The 22,832-nt window shown below is 40.0% G+C and overlaps 1 long non-coding RNA gene across 1 annotated transcript; it reads left to right on the top strand.

The window, feature by feature from the left end:
- Window positions 1–12,061: 12,061 nt before the first annotated feature.
- On the top strand, window positions 12,062–17,807 carry LOC124960401 (uncharacterized). Its single transcript, XR_007104071.1, has 4 exons — window positions 12,062–12,499; window positions 13,309–13,415; window positions 13,529–13,639; window positions 16,284–17,807. It is a non-coding gene; the product is annotated as an uncharacterized LOC124960401 (long non-coding RNA).
- The last annotated feature ends 5,025 nt before the right edge of the window (window positions 17,808–22,832 follow it).

The raw sequence follows: 22,832 nt of genomic DNA on the forward strand, positions 1-22,832 counted from the left end.
AAAGAGATTCTCCTGCCTCAGCCTCCCAATGAATAGGTGGGATTACAGATGTGTGTCTTGGAAAGCATAAGTATTTAAAAATGCATAAACTAATATGTAATTATAAAATAATGTAAGTGGCATAACAGAAGAGCAAGGTAGAAATTGTATTAGTCTGTTTTCTTTATTATGTATTTTGTTATAAAATATATGCTAATTGTGAGAAGAAAAAACATACGAGAAAAAGTTTATAATCTCTCAAACTCTTGGTTTCCAAGGTGAAATTCAGAACCTGAAATTTCTAATTTGCATGTTTTAGAACATGACACTTGTCACATCTATTCTGCATTTTCAGGGTTCCTTTTGTCTACTTGATAGCTACTTTGTTCCAACTATATGGTTCCAAATAGGTCAAGTGTGAAGCATTTCTTTTCATCATCTAATAATTATTTTAAGCTGCAAAATCAACAAAAAATAATGCTGATCACCAGCTGTAAGCTTAGTAGCATAGGTAGTGTTATGTGAAATAAGAAATAAAGGCAGGGTCTCCCTTTTAGAAAGCCTGTATATGTGTTGAGAAGACTACAGGATTTCAGAGGAGAGTGTGAGATAGAGTATAAACTTCTAAAGGGGCTTCTGTTATAGTCTCCTATTGTGGTTTGGATATGAGGTGTCCCCCCAAAAGCTCCTATATTAATACAGGAATGCTCAAACTGAAATGATTAAATTGTGAGAGCTGTAAATCGATCAGTCCACCTTAGTTTGAATGGACTGACTGCATGGTAACTGTAGGCAGATGGGGCATGGCTGGAGGAGATGGGTCACTAAGTGGCATGCCCTAGAAGGTGCATCTTCCTTGCAGCTCCTTCTCCTTCCCCTTCATGCTTCCTGGCTACTATGAGTAGAGTGGTGCTTCTTCACCATATCTTCTACCATGATGCTCTGCCTCACCTTGGGTCCAGAGCAATGGAGTTGGTTGACCAATGACTGAACCTCTGAAACCATGAGCCAAAATAAACTTTTCCTCCTCTAAGTTGTTCTTGTCAGGTATTTTGGTCACAGTGATGAAAACTGATGAACACACCTCTTCATACAACACCTAATCATAGTGCCAAGTATTCACTAGATTCATTCATTAGTGCATTTTTTTCTTTTTTGTACTGGGGATTGAACACAGGGTCACTTAACCACTGAGCCATGCCCCAAGTCCTATTTATTTTTTATTTTGAGATGGGATCTCGCTAAGTTGCTTAGGGCCTCACTGAGTTACTGAGATTGATTTTGAACTTATGATCCTCCTGCCTCGGCCTCCCTGGTTGGTACATATTTTGTAATACCTATTAAGTGGTAGCATCATTCTAGGTACTGATAGTATAGGGGCAAACAACACAAGCCCCTGCTCTTCTGACACTTGTAAGAGAAGAGACAGACAATACTGGAATAAATACATTTATAGAGAAATTATCAGGGTGTTATAAGTTATACTTAGGGAATCAGAGTGAAAATGCAGCAAATAGTTTAATTTGAGTAGTCAAGAAAGACGTCCAAGGAATTGGCATTTAAATCACGAATAAGAGGAACCAGTCATGGAATTAGGGGGTATGAGAAGCATTGAAAACCAGCTGGAGCAAAGGTTTTCAGGCAGGAGCAAATTTGGTCAGTTAGAGGAGTTGAAAGATCAAGTAGTTGCTACTTGGTGGGTGAGGGGAAGAATTAAATGAAGTCAGAGAGGTAGGCAGGGCAGAGATCACCCAGAGCATAGGAAGCCGAGGTGAACAGCTTGATGTTAGATTCTGAGTTTAATTAAAAGCTCTGGAGAGCTCTAAGCAGGGAGACACATGATACCTTTTATATTTACAAAGCATCACTCTAGCTAATGTATGAAGAATGGACAAGTGCAAAAATGGAAGTGGAGTAATGTGTTTTAACCAAATCCGAGAAATATAAAGGTGACTTGTATTGAGATTAGAAGCAGGGAAGAAGGAGAGGCACAGATGGTTCAAGGTGCCTTTTGGAGGTAGAATCAAGGGAATTTGCTGGTGGCTTTGAGGAAGGAAGAGAAGACACTGAAAGAATAAGGATAACATCTAGATTTTAGGCTACAATTACCAGTAGTGCTATTTACTTAGATAAGAAAAATTGGAGGAGGATTCAGTTTGTGGAAGGGAATGGACAATGGTTTTCTTTGGCCTTAATTGTTTTCAGATCTCTTTTAGACATCTACGTGGAGCTATTGAATAGACAGTAGAATATAGCACTGTGGAATTCTGAGAAAAGACAAGAGTTGAGAATACCAAGAGTCCACATAGATGATATTTAGGATCTTTAAAGATGTGTGACTACAGTGTCATAGGGCTAACTGGGCAGATCAGTGCTATCCAATAGAAATATAATGCAAACCACACATGTGAGTCACATGCAATTTTAAATTTCTAGTAGCTATACTAAGAAAAGGTAACCACATTAAGAAAGTAAAAATAAGAAAGGTAGGTTAATTTTAATAATATATTATGTTTTAGTTAAATATTCATATATAATAATTTCAACATGTAATCAATATAAAACCATTTAGGAGATACTTGAATTTTTCTTATTAGGGCTTTGGGATCTGGTTTTGTGTGTACAGCATATATCAATTTGGAGTAACTACATTTCAAGTGTAGTTAACCATAGTTGGCTATTGGTTACTATATTGGAAAGCACAAGGATGAAGAACAAAACCCATTAAGTGTTCTAGGACACAAGATATATTTAGATATTAAGCACAGTAAAAGCCAGGAGAGGAGTATCCATTGAGGGTGGGGTCACAGAAGCCAAGAGAAGAAAGTATTTCAAGAAGAAGATAGTGGCCAACTATGCCAAATATTTCTGATGTGGAGAAGTCAAATAAAAACAGACAAGTAATCTGTAGTTCAGCAACATGGAGGTCATCATTGATCTCAGTAAGAACAGGATTAGCAGAATATTAGACCTGAAACCCTGTTGCAATGGACAGGATTCAGAGCCAGGAAGCACTAGGAGCAGTGACTAGGATCTGCTCTTTCAGGAAGTTTGCTGCACAAAGGAGGAAATATGACATTGGGATTTTTTTTTTCTATTTGTTTTGAGATAGGGATACTAGAGCATTCATATATGCTGATTATGATAAACTTGTAGAGAGGGAAAGACCCCTACTGTAGAAAAGAAAAGGGATAATTACAGGAAAAGATTCCAGGAGAAGAGAGAGGCTAAGATCCAGGGAAAAAAAACTGGTATCACCTTTATCAGGAGTGGGGAGTTTTACTCAAACTAAGATGAGGGGAAGAGCACCCCTAGTGCAGACAGGTTAGGAGTTTGGAAATAGGAAGAAGAGGGAGTTCTTTGTTTAGTGTCTACTTGAATTTTCGTAGTGAAATATAATACAAAGTCAAAGGTGGAAGGGCACAGGTGTATGAAATTTGAGGAGAGCAGAATAAAGAAACAGCTTGAAGAGTGAAAGAAAAATAGCTTCCGCTTATAAGAGACAGGATTCAGCAGGTCACTGAGGGAGGCAGTGTTGTGGGCACTGTCCAAAGTCAGGGGGTGCTACTTACATGGGAGGTAACGTGATGGAACCTTCCCAAGATGTGTGACACAGACACAGTGGAAAGGGGAAATTCAGAGAAGTTGAAGAATACAGGGCCATTTTCTGATAACCCAGCATGGGCTTCAGTGGGAGGGGAGAGGGTCAGAGGCTTGGATGTACAGAGATGCCCAGGGATGAGAGCCTGCGGGATTGTGGGTGGCCTGGAGGCCCAAGCTTCCTGTGCTTCTGCAGCCATGCAAACACTTCATCCACAGATTGACCTAGATTCCCAAACCATTCGTGCTGTTCAATGTAATTTTCTCAGTCCTCTTTTTTGATAGGATTTTAAATCGTGGGGTTGGAGGTAATTTATCTCCAGAGTTCTATTTTCAAACAGCAACAGCCTGAAATAATTTGGAATCAGCCAATCTATCCAGTAGAGACAAGGTCAGGCAAATTTGTGTGATTTCTGGTCATTGCTACTCTTCTGCCCACCTTCAAAAGCATGTAAGAAGAGATCAGGTCACTGGGACAAATGCCCAGCTACCTTTGGGGGCACAGTTGTCCCCAGCACTGATTTCTTGAGTATTTCTCTTGTAATGGGTCCCTGAGTATTTCCATATAACCTCAGCTTGTGCCTGCATTCATGAGAAGAGTTTACACAGCCCACAACTCTGTATGCAGAACACTTTTTCTCTCTTTCCAGAAGTGGTGATTTGTCTAGTTTTCCTGGAGATTTTGTATGACCAAAAAGTCCCAGTAAATGACATTTACTTCTGAAACTTTTGAAAATGAGGGATAGGAATTGTTCAATTGCTAAGACATAAAGTCCAGAGTTCAAAGTTCTTCATAATGTGGATCTCATGTCATTGTGTTTGTCCCCTTTAAAGCCCTCCATTGTCACAGTTACAATCCCATAGTTATTTATAGGAATCCATAAAAAGTATGTCTCTGAGCACTTGACTGTAAGCTTTCTGAGCACGGAAACCTTGTCTTCCCCTCCAGCTCATGATTACCCAGCACCTAGAATATTTATGGACAACATTTTTGGATTGCAAAAATGAATAAATGCCTGCATCTTTCCGTCCTACACCATTGCCTGCCTGGTAGCTTCCACATTCCCCCTGGCCTTATGGCCTTCAGCTTGTCCCCAGCTACCATCCATATAAACTCACTCCAGGACACCCTGGACTCTGAGCCATTCTTCACTGTTTTCCTCTGAAAATTAAGTTCATGGCAACTTGATGAGTTCCCCATACACATTCTGTCCACTCAAAGAGAATCTGTAGGTGATGGACTTCAGGCAACAGGCAATGAAATGAATCCTATCCTATATCCAAATCCTAGTCTGGCAGTTAACTAACTGTGAACTTGTGTAGGAGACTCAGACTCTTTTGTTGTTTGTAAAGTGATGATAATAACATTGTATACTTTTTCTAGCTATTGGGAGTACTTAATGAGATGATATCATTTAACCCCATGCCAGGGGTAGGGTAAATTCTCAGTGACTAATTATTGTTATTATCATTACTATGACACTCTGGCCATGAATCACATTTCTTGTCAAGGCTACCAGTTTCTGGGGAAGGTGCTAATAGCTCCATGCTGGGCTCTCCTAATCCCAGAGCTTCAGGAGCTTTTCACCTCCTGGGCTGATGGGAGAAGGAGAAATCTGGTTCCTCTGCCTCTTTGGGAGCACATGTAAGTGGAAACTACAGCCACAAAGAATTTCTCTCAAGGTATTAGTTGGGTTCCAAACAGCGAAATGTCAACATGATGACTGAATTGTTGAGTTTTCCCTTGGCAAAAAGTTCAAAGGGACTATTTTCTTAAAATCCTTTGCTGACATATAATCTAAGCATTATACCAAAAAGTAAAGAGCTAGCATTTCTCAAATCAGACTTCTTTTGCCAAGTACATAGAAAGAAGTATCTGACTCCTACTTTTTGTAAAAGACTAGTGAGAGGAGATAAACCATAGTAAAAACCTGATCTTCATGCAATACCTCCTTTCTAATCCTGCCCTTAACTGGATCCATTGTTCCTCTAAAATAGCTTTATTTTGTCTTTATCAAGTGTACACTCATTCAGAAGGAAGAAAATATGGTATGTATATGCAATGGAGTATTTTTCAGCCATAAAGAAGAATGAAATTATGTAATTTGCAGGAAAATGGATAGATCTTGAGAACATTATGTTAAGTGAAATAAGCCAAACTCAGAAACTCAGGGGTTATCTGTTATCTATCAGATGTGGAAGCTAGAGAGGAAAATGGAAAAGAAAGTTGGGGGTGAATGGAGTCTCATGAAAACTAATGGGAGATCAGTAGAACAGAGGAAAGGAACCAGGGGGAGAAAAGAGGGGAGGAATAGGAGAAATACTTGGGAATATTACCATGTACGAATATGTAATAGTGAATTCCACCATTATATACAGCTATTATGCACCAATAAAAATATGAAAAAAATTAAAATATGCAAATGTACACTAATTCAACTACCACCAAGTTCCTGTGAGATGTCAAGGTGTTGGGCTTTGTGTGGAGATATAGATGAATCCCACAAAATCTGGGCCTGAAGTCTCCTGACCTGTGCTAGAAATGCCTGTGAGGTTGAGGATAAAAGAGAGGACTGGTCCTGCACCAACGGTGGTGGAAGGCTGAAAGGGGAAGGGAGGAAATAGGCAATGAGCATTTACGGTGTGCTAGACACTGTCCCCTTGACCCTCATCACCACTCTGTGGCATAGGCAAGGCTACCCCAATTTTGCAGAAAGACAAATGAAAAGTGAAATTTAATGGCAGAGCTACAGTGACAATGAGGACATTATAACAGGAATTTAATGGTATATCTTCTGATTTTTGTTCCTATCTTGAGTTCAACTTATTTTCCTGTAGTGACAACAATGATAAACACCCCTTTGTCTCTTATTATGCGCCAGGTACAGCTTTAAGTTTTCTCTACACAAACTCATTTACTCTAACTGAGGTAGATGTTTTTGTAATCTCCATTCTACAGTTGGGGTAATTAAAGCACAGAAACTTCAAATTATTTTCCCAAAGTTCTGTAGCTAATAAGGAGGGGAACAAAGTCATGATATCTAATCTCTTAACTGTTTTCTTCATTACCTTTTTCTCCCCAGAGATTTTCTTTTCATTCTTATTTCTTGATTTTAGAATTTTTACTTTTTGATACTGGGGGTTGAATCTAGGGGCCCTTTATTAGAACTACATCACAGTCCTTTTACTTTTATTTTGAGACAGAGTCTCACTTAGTTGTTGAGGCTGGCCTCAAACTTGTGGTCCTCCTGCCTCAGCTACCCCAGCTGCTGAGATTATAAGCATGCACTACCATACCTGATCTTATTCTCAATTAAAAAATAACTTTTTATGACTTTCTCTGCAGATCTGAAATCCTTGTTTTTAAAGGACACACCAAAAATAATACATTTATAATACATACACATATAATGGCATTTCTACATCTTTCCCCCCATAATTCCACATAGCAGAACATGAAGGAGAGTAGAAAGAATTTGGGAAGATTTGTCCATTTTACTTTCTATCCACTTTCATCTTTGCAAAAGGAGTGAATACTTATATCCCCTTCGCCTCCAACCCCTCCCTCTCCCCAATTCCCCATCAAACAGGAAGAAACCAAGCAGAGCGCTTAGGCCTAATGTGCTCTGGAATACTGGCAACAGGAATTAATACAGTGTTTCTGTGGTTCTTTCTTTTTACTTCTTTAATTCATTTATTGACTTCATCTCTTATGGAATTCTGTGTTTGTATGTGTGTGAGTGTGCACGTGTGCTTGAATATGAGTTTTGTTGGCTAGGCTGCACATTCTCTGATGTTATAATACATCTTAATCTCTTATACTGACATATATTTCCAAACACATACAAACTCTGATTCTCTTCTTCATGCACAGACATTTGAATGAGGAACACTGTGGTAGTGGATCCTAATTAGCATAAATTATACTCCATGTATGTATAATATGTCAAAATACACTCTACTGTCATGCATACCTAAAAAGAACTAATTTTTAAAACATGAACACCATTGTAGAGGTTCACTATTGCTTGGGTAACTCAAAATCTCTATATTCCCTTTTGCTTAATGATTGTGCTCTGACTTTATTTGGGTTGATGGTGTGTTCAGTTTCAGGGCTGTTTCACAGGTTCCCTGGAAGCTCAGGATGGTCATAAGACCAAACTGAAGTTGCTGGTTGGGGATCCCACAGTCTCTGAGAAATCAGACTCAGCTCTGCCCTCACCTTCCTCCACCTTCCTGCCTAGAACGTGAATATGGCAAATAAATATTTGATATATATCTTAGACCATGGGGGAACATTGGGGATGAAGGCCCTGTGCTATGATTAGAGGAAAACAAAAATAGAGATGTCACATCAACCCTAGACTGCCTAACTCTAGACTTCTTTTATATGACAGCAGAAAAAAAAGTTTTACATTTTCAAAGCCACTGTCCTTTCTGGTCCCTGTGACTTGAAGCCAAGCACAATTCCCTATTAATAGAGGATTCAATAGTTCGTTAAACAGAATGGAAACAAATAAAAATGAAACAAAACAAAGAATTTTCTGAAATGAATTTAAATTTCACATCTTTATTTATGGGTCAAATAGTGAACTCAAAAGGTGAGTTGAGAAAAATATTTTTTTTTTAATTCTACCATAAAAAATAATTAAAACGTTAACATTCTACTCAGGAAAAATAATACCTCCCAGGAGACTCCTGGGTTGAAATGCCCATTCATTTTAGCTCCATGTTTCCCTTTCAAGAATAATTTTATCCTCTTGGGTTTATTAGCAGAATCTGTCGATTTTACAATGCCACTGACTCTGCTCTCTGCATTTAGCACTTCTGGAAGTCACAGAGCAACCCACCTCTTTTATTGACATTTACGGGAATGGCTAGATTCCTCCTTGTGGAAATCAAATGCTTTTCAACATTTTCTGATGTTAACCAAGTAGGTAGCCAACTAGAGCCTAAGAAACGTGATGGTGGCGAAGCAGATGCGTGACCTGTGAAGATCTTATTTAGTGAGAGTTTCTTGGAAGGTCTGCATGTTTTCCTCTCTCAGGATTCCCCTGGTATATCATTAATTTCTTGCAGTGTGACATTGGAAGCAGTAAGATCCCAAGGAGGTGCGTGGAACGAGGTGGGGGGATGCTCAGAATGGTAGTGAATCATAAACATTTAACAACCAACTTGGGAGTAGGCAGAGGGTTGAGCTGGCATGCTGGCCAATTTCTGTGGTGTAAGTTATGTTCTCTGAGGCTGATTTTGAGCCACCAATGGTTTCAGAGCCAATTTGTAAATTTTCTGAGAATTTAAGAATCAGCTCTCAGAAGACTTTGGAGTTGTCCCCAAAGTCATACCCACAGTAGGTATGTCCTCCTTAACTTCCCCTGGGTTTGAGCAGGTTTTTATAGGGTCATGTTCAAGGTGTTGCAACAGAGGTTATGAGATACTCAGAAACTTGCCCACAATTGCCAAGCCATTTGGCTATGGGGCCAAAGTTTGCACCAGGTCCCTCTGATTTCACACTCAGATTCTTAACTCCTACATTCAAAGAACATGGACAAAATGAGAGGAAAGAAAAAAAGAAAAGTATAAAAGAAGGAAGGGAATGGTGACAGGCAAAGGCCAAGCAAGTCCCTGTGGTCTCTCTAAGCATGGTACCAGAAGAGAGGTCAGCAGCCATGGATCAAATATGACCCAATGGCCAGTTTCAAAGTTGAGCAATAGTTTTTACATTTTTAAAGGGTTATTTAAAAAATGAATAAAACAAAGAAGAATGTGAGACAGAGACTGAATGTGCCTCACAAAGCCTTAAATGTTTACTTTCTAGTTCTTCTCTGTTACACTAGGCCTGGCATGACTACTGGGCCTCACTAACCTAGAGCAGCTATAGGAGAGAAGGAGAAGGGACATCAGCCTTTGGTAACAACCTCCTACTGCCTCCCAGCCTCTCGTGGATTATCTAATTTAAGTCCTTAATACCAAGAGACGGTTCACATTTATCATCTCCATTTTAGCAGCAGAGAAACCTGAGACTCAAAGATGAATCTGCTTATACAAATACACAGGTATGAAGTGGCAGAGATCAGATTGTGCCACACTGGGTAAAGCCTTTTCCTCCAGAATTCAGCCCCCAGATGCTAGGTTCCTGAGCTGCTGGCTGGAAGCTTATGGTCTAGCCAGATAAACCTAGATCTTAGGCCCCAAAGTCATGTTAGGGCCTTGAAGGAAGAAGTTCTTAATTCTGCCAGTGAATTGGGTTCTAAGCTTCACAGAGGAGATGATAATGAGGTGATCCTGAAATGATGTTCTTGGCAAAGGACAGCCAGACACCCTCTAAGAAGCATAAAAGGGTGGGCGCTCTAGGAACTGGTAGGTGATTCTCTTATTGCAGCATAGGTTTCCTGGTGAACAGATTGCAGGCATTCTCTTGGCAGCTAGGTTAGCTAGACTATGAAGGGCCAAAGTTCTGAGCTCAGCCAACATCCTGGTGCCCCTCAGTTGCTAGGGGCAAGATCCCTGAGCAGATAGAAGGAAAACAGAGAGCAGCATAAATTATTTGGAATAAAATAAGATTACCTAAGTGAAAGTGTCTAACAACACTCAAAGTACCTAATAAGAGCTGTTGTGAACTGAACCATGTTACAATTCAGTATTATGGTAGTTATTTTGTGAAACAGAGTATCTTGTATGATTACTATTAATCCTCAACTAATTAATATTTAAAGCAGGAAGATGGGTGTGCTGGTCCTTGTCCTGTTTGTTTGCTATCCCTCCCATTCCTCACCTACCTGTGCTGGTCTGTACACAGGGTGTAATCATCAGGGGTCTGTGAGTCCCAGATTCCACTGTCACCTGGACCAGTTGGTTGCAGATGATGGGGGAGGAGCCTGAAGGGTAGGAAGAAAGGAGAAATAAGAGCACTTCTCTCCTTTTCTTGCTGTGTACAATTAGGGTTGCATCTCCTCTAAAGCTCCTGCTTCCCTGTGTATCCCTGGTTTCAGGTTTTGATGGGTGACCTGACCTCTGGCCCTTACAACTCTATTTCCTCCTTTGGTCCTTGGAGTCTTGGGGTAGAAGCAAGCCCACCTTTGTTGATCTCCTAGTGGCCTCATTCTCCTTTCCTGCTCCTTCAGCACCTCTAGCATGAGTATAATTAGTTTCTTGTTTTAAAGTCTGGTTTTCAATACTTAGGGTATTCCCTATCTTTTTGGTTATTTTGTACTCTAGTAAGTTGTCTTGGTCTTCTCAGGCTGTGGTGGCTTGACCAAAGAAATTTATTTTCTCACAATTTTGGAAGTCCAGATAGAGTACCATCATTTTAGGATCATGGTGAGAATTTTCTTGGCTTTAGTACAGTTTTCCACTTGCTGTGTTCTCACATGATAGAGAAAGAGATAGAGCAAGTGCTCTGGTGGGGCACTAATTCTATTAGGAGGTATCCCCTCATGCCCTCAGTAATCCTAATTTCCTCTCCATCTATAAATCACTTTGGGAGACAGGACTTAAACATATTATTTTTGAGGGGACACAAATATTCAGGATTTTTCATATTTAATGTTGTTTTAGAAATCAGGAAACTGAGATTAGAAGAGGTAAAATATTTTTACCAAATTACCTAACTAATAAATTATAAAATTGTGATTCAAATTCAGATCCAGCTACCTCTAATAGCATATATTAACATTATACCAGATTGTTTCACAAAGCACCTTGCATGAGAATCCAGTAATCACTTATGTATTTGACTTTGTAATTGTGCTAAAACAATTTAACCAAATTCATATGACTTCTAGCTTGTGGTACATGGGCCTCTGTATGCCCTTTAAATCACAATATGATTGACAGGGTACTTTAAAATATAGAGCTAACAACTGCACACCTCCTTACAGCTCACAGGGCTTTTGCGGCCTCATGTCCTCAGGTCCTCATCTGCTCTTTACAATATGCTTGTCAGGGCAGAAGGACGGATCTAGGCAGAAACTGAGGGAGAGAAAGTGACAGAGGAAAGGAAGACTGAACCCCAGACCTGCTGGCTCGCCCTGATGCTCCCCATCATACCCACTAGAACTGCAATGTTCTTTAGAGATCAGTCACAATGACGAACACCCAGCTGAGTGGGAGGTGCTTCTGCTATTATTTTATACTTCCTGAATATCTTCAGATTAATTTACTGTTTTTTTCAGATAAGAGATCTGAGGGCTTGCCAGTACACCATGTTGCCTCTTTGAAGTTACCTACTTCAAGGGAAGCTCTGTTCACCAGAGAAGGGGCTTTCTGAGTGCGGTGGGTAAGAAGGGCTTGCAGTGAGAACATTCGAGCACTTGCGTGGTGGCAGCTGGTTCCACTGATATTTTAATGACTCCATCTGTGTAAAAATAGATACATCTAAAGCACTTGAAAGCATTTTGTTCTCCTAAAATAGGTTAGAAAACATTCCCCCTTTGTTTGCATTCCTAATTGGCTTAGCAAAACCTCTTCTTAGAATGGAAGGTCTAGAATGAACTTAGAAATCATGTAAAAAATAATGAGGAAACAGAGGGATGGTAAAGTTTTAATGTCTTATCTAATTTCACACAACTCAGTTATGGCAGGGACACAGGGTCTTTGATTAGCCAGTGAGTTCGGACAGAGAGAAGGATTTATTAGAGAGGGAACCCTATTCTCAAGAAGCATATCATTCAGAATAGGAGTTTAGACATGTAAATAAAAACCTGTATTTCAAAATTAAAAATGAAAATGTAGTGAGGACATATTATGGGCAGTAGTGGTAGTCTGAGGTCTGCTTTTAGAAATAATCACCAATCTCAACTGAGTACTAGAAGAGTGAGATTCAGAAATACAGAGGACTACCAAAAACGAATTTTGGCTGTGAGGAGGAAGCGCTGGTCCAAGCTACATCCAACCTTAGGTTTTATCCATCAGGTTTGTGGTAAGTTTCCTAACTTAAGTACCTGAGCCTTCTTCCCTTAAGAAAAATAAGTCTGAAGGAGAATTCTGGGTCTACTTCTGCTGGATGTCCCATTGTCACTCTTAACTCTGAGTCATTCTCTGGAGACTATTGCTGATAGTTCTGGAAGGGGTTGGAGTCCAATCTTCTTGGTCAGGGAGCAGAGAGCACCCATGGTGCAGAGGGTGTACTTTGTGGAAATGAAGGCATGGACTTGAGGGGGCTGGCTACTGGTCAGTACTTTGAATTACTTGAGTCAAGGTGAGGATGGGACTCTAAGATTACCTGGGGATAGTGGACAGTGACAGGTGCAAACCAGGTCAAACGAAGGTTTTTAAGGTAAGCTTCATTTAAAGTTTCTTTTGGGATGGGGTAGTATCAGAGCTAAGGAGCAGGGGGAACCCTGAACAGCACCAGGGTGTGATATGAGAGCTTTGACTGGCTCCTCTCTGCTGGGAACTGTCTTTTATTTTCTCCTTCCTCTCTAAGCAATCTCTGCTTTCTTTCTTTGCTTTGATATAAATGTCTCTCCTCCTGGCCATTGCTTTCACCCTTACTAACTGCTTTGAAACACAGCACATATAAATGCTGACATATGTGTATGTCATACATGTATGTAATCCTTCTCACTGAATGAATCTTGGTTTTCAGTTTGATTTTGGAAGAGTGGTCCCAGTTGATGAACTATTGTTGAAAAGTTATGGTATCAGCAAATAGTATTCTCCATGGGAGAGTCTCTCTCTCTCCCTTTCTCTCTCTCTCTCTCTCTCTCTCTCCTCTTATCTTGGAAGGTTGTGGTTTGTGGCACATAGATTCTAAAGAAGCCCTTGATCTCTGACTTCTGTCGTCCCCTACCGTTGAGTGTTACCTGTGACTTGCTTCTAATCAAGGAAATGTGGTAAGAATGAAGGTCTGCCCACCATTATGTGCATGCAATTACATGAGAGTATAGCATTCATCTTTCTAGAACTTCTTTCTCCCCCCCATCTCCTCTCAAATCTTACTTTGAAGAGATAAGCTACCATGAAACCTACCTCTGCAAGGAAATAAATACTGTCAACCGTCTGAGGGAGTGTGGAAACAGATCCTTCCCTAGCCAAGACTAATGAGACCTCATTCTTGGTAATGTTTTTTTAATTTATTTTTATTGTAAACAAATGGGATACATCTTGTTTCTCTGTACATGAAGTAGAGGCATACCATTTGCGTAATCATACATTTAAATAGGGTAATAGTTTTTGATTCATTCTGTTATTTTTTCCTTCCTCCCACCCCTCCCACCCCTCTTTTCCCTCCATACAGTCCCTCCTACCTCCATTCTTGTCCCCCTCCCACCCTCCATTATGTGTCATCATCTGCTTATCAGCGAGATCATTCGTCCTTTGGTTTTTTGAGATTGGCTAAAAGCAAGAATCTTGGTAACGTTTTGATTACAGCATCCAGCAGAAAACTCAGCTAAGCTATGCCCACACTCCTGGCTCACAAAAATTGTGAGATAACAAACATGTATTGTTTTAGGCTTCTGTAGGAATTGTTACACAGCAATAGAAAACTAACACAATCTTTAGTAGCTAGAAGAGGGATGCACTAACATAGTGCCTCCTGGGAAAGAGAAACAAAAACACAGAAGTGAGGGAAATAACAGGTAGTTGTACCCTTCCACACTTGACATGTTTTATATCCGTTCTCGAAAGTTCACTACCAAGCTGACACCTCTCATTTTTATGAGAGCTTCATTGACATCCATCTCTCTATGCATTCATTCTATGCACATTTATTATATGTCCATCATTGCAGGGAGTCTAGCACAATGGCATTTATGTGCATGCTTCCACATACATGCAAATAATTACATGACGAGGCAGGGTCAGCTAATGGTCTGGAGAGCAGCATTTAGAATACATGTGTATGCAGCTTCAGTCCCTGGCTTGTGGACTTGGGTAACCTGAAGTCTATTTAGGACATGGACAATAGTTACCATTTAAAAAATAATCCTATGATCACAGGTATGATAGTGGACACAAAAAGAAAGTACAGAGTTATCTGAGAGCATTTAGTGCAGGGATCTAACCTAATTAGGGGGATCAGGGAAGGTTACCTAGAGGAAATAATGCATAAGCTGAGTATTGAAGGAGAAAGTGGAGTTTACCAGGAGATAGTGGGAGTGAAAGAATAGGTTGTAGAGTAAGATTCTGTCAGAGGAAATGGCATGTCAAAGACCACAAGGGAAGAGAGAAATTAGTGTTTTCTAAACAACTAAACAGAGCTCAGTGAGGGGGAACAGGGTCGAATAGAAGGGGAAGAGGGCAGGGAGGGCTGGCTGGCGGAGTCATCTGTGACCCATTCTTATTCTGAAAACTCTTTCTGGTGAAAATTAAGGATCTTATTCTGTCTCCATTAGGAGAATTTAAAATGGGGAAAGGCCACAGAAGGCCAGTAAACACAGGGATCAGAGATCCTTGGCAGAGCATGAGGAAGACACAGAGGAGGGGAGGGAGCTAATTCATTGCCATGGGAATTAGGACAGAAGACAGACTCCTTAGGTGGGTGGCAACTAAGCTCAGTTCAGACTGACAGAAGTGGGAAATTACAAAGCCCAGACACCTGAAAGAACTTGAGAGGGAGAGCAAAATCTGCAGTCCACCTTAGGTACAGAGAAAGACATCACCAGCATCTCAGGGCCCTAGCAAGGAGCACTATGGAGGTTCTTTGACCTAGCTATCTCAGTAGAATTTTAATTTTTTATGAAGATTCAAGCAGATCTGTAACAATTTCACACAGATGGAATTGCACACAAGTGCCATCAGACTCTCAAACTTGAAGACTAGAGACCTGGGTCTTCACTAACTAGTGCTGCATCCTTGGATCAGCCCTTTACCCATTTGGCCTCAGGGACCTCACTGGGTATTATGGTAGGATATGGTTTGAACGTGTCCCCTAAAGGTTCATGTGTTGGAAGCTTGGTCCCCAGGGTGGCAATGTGAGTGATGGTGGAAACTTTTAGAGGCAAAGCCTAGTGGAGGCCGTTAATCCCCAGACAGGATTACTATAGTTCTTGTGGGACTCCAGCTAATCTCATGAGAGGGTCATTATAAGAGAGCAAGACTGATTCCCCCATTCTCTGGCTTCCTGCCTTCGATATGACCTCTCCATGACAATCCACCATGATGTGAAATGGTCAGAAGGGCTCTCGCCAGGGCTGGTGCAATGCCGTTTGGACTTGAATCTTCAAAACTGTGAAGTAAATAAACTTCTATTCTTATAAAGTATCTAGCTCAGTATTGTGTTATAGCAATGGATGAAGGACTAATGCACTGGGTAATAGGGAGGATGATCTTCTGTTGGATGATGTTCCAACAGAAAAGATTGTATACATAGTCATAGACCATCACTGTGATTGGCAGTTGATTTTTGTGAAGGTTGGTCTTATTTCATGAGGTTGTATGATGTGGGTAAAAGATTCTGCAGGAAGGAGGATCTGAGTCTACGGTCAAAAAAAAAGAAACCCAGTCTCGAGTGGTAGGGAAGGCAAGGAGTTGGCACCCTACATGCTCTAGCTCTATAGGGTGCTTCTTCAGTTATGGGCAGTAGCTTGCATAACTGAAGATATAAAGTCACATGCACCCAAATTCTAAATCTACTGTTTTTTTCCTTTTATTTGCCCAATTTGCTCAAGTCCTCACATCACATTGCTGTTATGATCACAAATTCTTTCTTTACAATGCAGCAGTTTAAATTAGATTCCTTTTCTGTTTTATCACCTCAGGGACCAGTGCCTGCCATCTGATGGCATCTGAAGTCTTGGTGAGGATTGGATAAAGGAAAAAACTCCCCGAGCTAATGTCTCAGGGGGAACAGGGCAATGTCACACTGGGCAGGAGTGTGGCAGAGCAAAGGAAAAACCCAGTGTACAAAGCCTGATCTAGCTGCCGCTTCCATGAACCCACCCAGGGATCCAGCCATGAAGAATGCTGTTAGTCTGGAGAGACCACCCTTAATTGAGTCTGGAGTTTTTCTCTAACTTTGAACATCTTGTTATTTCTCTGATTCTTCATTTCCTGGATGGTTTCAACTGGAAGAACTTCTTCAAACATCAATAAGACAATCTAATCATAGCTAATAAGGCCAGAGGCTACTGAATGTTCTTGATCACCCCTGAAGAGTAAGAAGCCAGTCTGAACTTGGTGACTATAATATTGAGGTCAATGACCTTACAGATGCCAAACACTCTAGGATGTTCCATGGGGAAAGTGGTCGTTGCACTTTTTTAAGAATTTTTTTTTTTTTTTTTTGTTCATTTTAAAAGAATTTAAGGAAAGGTCTTCCAAAGTTCCAGGCCAAAGAGCAAGACGCAGTATAGCGTTCAACTGTGTTTAAATAAATGTGCCTCTCATTAGCTGTATGACTATGGCCAAGTTATGTAACATATCTAATCTCAGTTTCCTCTTTGGTAAAGTAGAGCTAATAATACCTACCACATGGGAGTGCAATGAGGAATAGATAAGATAATCTATACTCTGGTGCCAAGTGGCTAAGTATTATTAGCAATTTAGATCCAGGAAAGCCAAAATTAGGCTTTTCTGATCAGAATCTCTGTAGTGAAATTAACAGGAATGGGGCAATATATACCAATTCCATCATTTGCTAAATGTTTGACATTGGAATTGCTTTATTCTCTGACCTCAGTTTTCTCATCTATGAGATGGGAATATAAAAGGTATCTGATTTATCATGTTGCTCTGAGAATTAAATGAGTTAATGCACTGTGGCAGAGACTTGCTAGATATGTAACAAAATTGTTCCCTTTGCGGGATGGAGGTGGTGGTGGGCATCAACAGACTGCATTTCTCAGCCTCCTCGAATCTCAATAAGGCTCTGTGATTGAGTTCTGGTCAGTGGAATGTAGATGTAACTGTAGTTGTAACTGATATATTTTGCATGGTGTAAGAATCATCCCTAAAACTTCCCTTGTGATCCTCTACACTCTCTTTTCACATCTGCTGGGTAGATTCACAGGGTTCACAGGAGGGAACTCCAGACCTTGGGGAAGGCAGAGCACCATGTGAAAGGAACCTGGCTTCCTGAATGTGCAGAGCATTAACACTCAAGACCCCTTCCCCATGCCAACTTGTTATGGATCATGGTTCAAATTACTGAGATTCTAGAATTGTTAAAATAATTAATGTGTTCTGATATACTTGTTTTCATAAAGCACAAAGTAATTCCTCAGTAAATGCTGGCCATTATTATTATTGTTATTATCTCACTGACTACAATGGTTGAATGAACAGTTCCAAGCCAATTATACTTAAATAAAGTTGAGTATTATAAGTACATTTTTGTTCTTCTGCTGACTGGAAGATTGACTCCTCATTTCCCAATTTCCTAAGAAGAAATGAATCATTTATTCATTCATTTATCTAATCCACACACCTTCACTGAATGCCTGCTATTTATAGTTTTACTAGGTGCTGGGGAATACAGAGATAGAATCTTAAATCTCCCCGAGAGATGCTGACCTATAACTAACTACAGTGTATTATTATGTAGAGAAAAATGTGTGCTCTCTCACCTAATCATCATAGTTGTGTCCTATGATACCTCCCTTCTCAAGAAACCAATAAAACTCCTTCAGAGTTCAACCTAAGGGAGAGCTATGGGAAAGTTTTCCCGGCAACCTCACCTTGATCAAGGACAAAGGAGGGTTTAGAGGACCCTGCTTCATGAAAATTCAATATGTGTTTATATGTTGCAGCTCTGTGCCCTCAGGAAGGCGTCCCAGCCCCTCCCTTCCTTTGTCTCTTCCTCCCCATGACTGTGTGTTGTCTCCTTCTGGAGCATGCTCTGGTGTCTCCTGCTTTCCCAGGGAATGACAAGCAAAGGCTCACTGGTGACAGTCTATTGCTTGTTCTGTTCAACTTTACTACCTCTCCATTTTAGCACTCTGCTTTCTTATTTGTAAAATAGGTCAAGTTAAAAAGACACTCAGGTCTTTGAACATGCAGCCTTCTTTTCCATCATTATGAACAGCACTCACATAGCAAGGTCCTCATTTTTGCTGGACTTGAAGTCATGCAAGCTTTCATGAACTTTTTCAATATAGACTTCCAGGCAGCTCTACCAATGGATCAGAGTTGGCACAATAGTTTGATGATCTCTAGGCATCTTTGAGAGCAACTGTAATTATCTCTACCCCTGTAAACTTATTATTTATTTATTTACTTTGTTTTGCAGCCCTGGAGATTGAACCCAGGAGCATTCCAACCCAGAGCTGCATCCTGTACCCCTTTTCTAAATTTTAATTTTAATTTTATTTTGAGATAGGGTCTCACAAAATTGTTTAGGGCCTCACTAAGTTTCTAAGGTTAGCTTTGAACTTGCAATCCTCCTGCCTCAGCCTCCTGAGTCACTGGGATTATAAGCATGTGACTATAATCTCAGAAACTTATTTTTAAAGCCACTTTTATTTTTAATTTTTATTTATCTATATTTTGGTACTAGGGATTGAACCCAAAGGTGCTTGGCCACTGAGAAACATCCCTAGCCCTTTTTTATATTTTATTTTGAGACAGTGTCTCACTTAGTTGTTGGAGGCTGAGTTATTCACTAAATTGCTGAGAATGGGCTCAAACTTGTGATCCTCCTGCCTCAGCCTCCTCCATTACTGCAATTACAGGCACGTACCACCATGCCTGGTTCTAAAGCCACTTTTAGGCAAAAAAGCACCTTGAGAGTGAGATAGTTTACGTTATTTGTGTACCCTTACCCCACTATGCTTGTCTTTCAAGGAGAGCTCCGTGGACACTTGAGAACTGAGAAGGACCCTCCTCCTCCTGTCTGCTTCTTGTGATCTTTGCTTTCATTCCCTTACCAATAGTTTCTTTCTGGATCACAGGTTCCAATCTCATTAGCTGCCTGTTTGACCTGGAACATTATGACCTCGTGGGTTCATCTAATCCAACCCTCTGCTCCCAAGCATGATCAGTACTGTATTGACAAGAGCCACGCCTGTTGAAGAACAACAGTCAGGTTTAAGACCCCTGTGTTGGAAGGACTGCTGGAACCAATAGAAGGTCCTTGGACTTGTTTGCAAATGACTAGTTGGCTCAAAGGACTCTAGATCCAGACCATGAATTTTTCCTTCTGAACATATCATTAGGTCGGATTACGTGCCAAACCAGCTCAGAGGCAAGACTTTGTAACTGCGCCTTTTCATTCATCATTGCTTTTAGGGAAGATCTGTTTCTCATTGACTGGGGCCTGTTGGGCCCCTCCCTTGCCTTGTCATGCTCAGGACAGCCGGCTTGGCAGCCCTCCAAGGACCATGCTTGCCCAGAGGTGCTGTCGCCTGCCTCTCCTGACTGGCGGCTCCAGGCTTGGGCTAAGACTGTCTTTGTTCTTTCACAGTAGGTTATTTTTCCTTGGGCTTGGATGGCTCAGCAGAAGTTATTGGATGCTCTGCAGGGTGGGAGCCCTGAGCTGCAGAGTTTATGTTGGAAACTGTGTACATTGTTCTGGGTTATCCTCATGGTGCCAGCATTTTTCCTTTTTGTCTGACAGGGTGAATGGCGTGGCAGGAAGTGGGATGGGGAAAGGGTCATGCACAAGTCAGTGCAGTCTGCCTTATAAGTGGAAGGCCCTTTCCCAGCACTGCCAATAGCGGCAGACCAGGGAGGGAGCCAGTAAGGGTGATGGTGAGAAAACTGTTTAGATTCAATTACCAAAACTGTTAGGCCATCCTCAGGCACGGGGAGAGAGAAAAAAAGGAAAATAAAAGAACATGATTATTTAAATCAGGTTAAACATTTCTACCTTTGCCTATGCCTTTTCCCCTCCTAATCTCCCCAGCCTCTAGGAATCACCATTCTACTCTTAGATTCTATGACATCAACTTTTTTAGATTCTACAGATGAGTAACATCATATGGCAATTGTCTTTTTGTTCCTGGCTTATTTCATTTAACATAACAGTCTCTGATTTCCTCTATGTTGCCTCAAATGACAAAATTTCATTCTTTTTGATGGCTAAGTAATATTCTATTGCATATATGTACTGTATTTTCTTTATTCATATGTTGATAGACACTTAAGTTGTTGCCTTTAATGGATATTGTGAGTGATGCTACAGTAAACATGGGAGGATTAATGCCTTTGTTTGTTTGTTTTTGGTACTGGGGCACTTAACCACTGAACCATATCCCTAGCCATTTTTATATTCGTTTAGAGACAGGGTCTCACTAAGTTGCTTAGGGCCTTGCTAAGTTGCTATGGCTGGCTTTGAACTTGTGATCTTCCTGCCTCAGCCTCCCTAGCTGCTGGGTTTACAGGCAAGGGCCACCAAGCCTGGCTCTTTTTAATATAATGTTTTCATTTCCTCTAAATTTTACTCAGTTGTGGTATTGCTGTATCATATTTAGTTCTGCTGACATCACACAACATATACATATATTGAAATATCATGTTATCCCATTAATATACGCAATTTTTAAAATGTTTTTTGTCAGTTAAAAAAAAGTTTATAGAAACAAAATTGGCATACTAAAATTGACAACTTTTCTGTTTGCCAATAATAAAACCACTGAGAACAAAATCAGGTAAACAATTTAATTCATGATAGCTTAAAAAAGTAAATAAAATACCTAGGAAGAAATCTAACAGGAAGAAAGAAATTGAAGAAGACACTAGAAGATGAAAACACCTCCCATGTTTATGAACAAGCAGAATTAATATTGTTAAAATGGCCACATTACTGAAAGGCCACTACAGATTCAATGTAATCCCCATCAAAATACCAATGACATTCTTCACAGAAATGGAAAAAAATCCTAAAGATTCATATGGAAGTTCAAAATAACCAAAGGAATAGCCAAGGGAATTTTGAGTAAAAAAGAGCAATTCTGGAGATATCACAATATCCAATTTCAAAATATACTACAGAGTCATCGTAACAAACCAACATTAGACTAGCATAAAAACAGTCATGTAGGCCAACAGAATAAAATAGAGGACACAGAGATGAACATATGCAGCTACAGTTATGTGACTTTTGACAGGGCTGCCTAGGTTAGAGAAAAGACAACCTCTTTAACAGATGGTGCTGAAAAAAACTAGGGATCAATATGTAGAAGATTGATACTAGATCCTTATCTCTCACCCTGGACAAAAATCAACTCAAAATGAATCAAAGTTCTAAATGGAAAACCCAGATCATTAAAATTACTAGAAGAAAAACAGGGGAAACACTTCAAGATATAAGCACAGGCAATAACTTCCTGAATAGGACTCCAGAAGTTCGGGAAATATTAGCAAGAATTAACAAATGGGAGTCTAGTGTTGTGCTCAGTGGTAGAGCAATTGCCCAGCATATGTGAGGCACTGGGTTTGATTCCCAACACCACATAAATAAATAAAATAAAATAAAATAAAATAAAATAAAATAAAATAAAGATTGTGCCCAATAACATTTTTAAAAAGAGAACTGATAAATGGGATTGCATCAAATAAAAAATTTTCTGCTCAGCAAAGGAAACAAAGAATGAAGAGACAGCATACCCTGGGAGAAAATCTATACCAGTTCCTCTTCAGACAGAGGATTAACATCCAGAATATATAAAGAGCTCAAAAAATTTAACATCAAAAACAAAAACAGAAACCAAAACCAATAAACAACCAATGACCCAATTAGTGAATGAGCAAATAAACTGAACGGACACTTCTCAAAACAAGTACAAATGGCCATTAATTATATGAAAAAAAAAAAAAATTTGACATTTCAGGGAAATGCAAATCAAAACTACAGTGAAATTCAATCTCACCCCAGTCAGAATGGCTATCATCAAGAACACAAAAAAACAATAAATCAGTAAATGCTGGTGAGGATGCAGGGGGAAAGGAACCTTCATACATTGTTGGTAGGTATGTAAATTAGTACGGCCACTATGTAAATCAGCTTAGAGGTTCCTCAAAAAACTGAAAATAGAACCTCCGTGTGATTCAGTTATCCCACTCCCCAGTATTTACCCAAAGGAATTAAATTATACTATAGAAATACCAATATAGCTATGTTTATCACAGCACAATTCATAATAGATAAGTTATGAACTTAACCCAGGTGTCTGTCAGTGGATGAATGGATAAATAAAATGTGGCATATATTCACAATGGAGTATTCTTCAGCCATAAAGAAGGATGAAATCATGTCATTTGCAGGAGAATGATGGAATTGGAGAGCATCATGTTAAGTGAAATAAACTAGACTCAGAAAGATAAGTTTCACATGTTTTCTCTCATGCATGGAATCTGGGGCAAAAAAATAA

The sequence above is a fragment of the Sciurus carolinensis genome, chromosome 11 (genome assembly GCF_902686445.1).
Source record: "Sciurus carolinensis chromosome 11, mSciCar1.2, whole genome shotgun sequence".
NCBI classification, from domain to species: domain Eukaryota; kingdom Metazoa; phylum Chordata; class Mammalia; order Rodentia; family Sciuridae; genus Sciurus; species Sciurus carolinensis.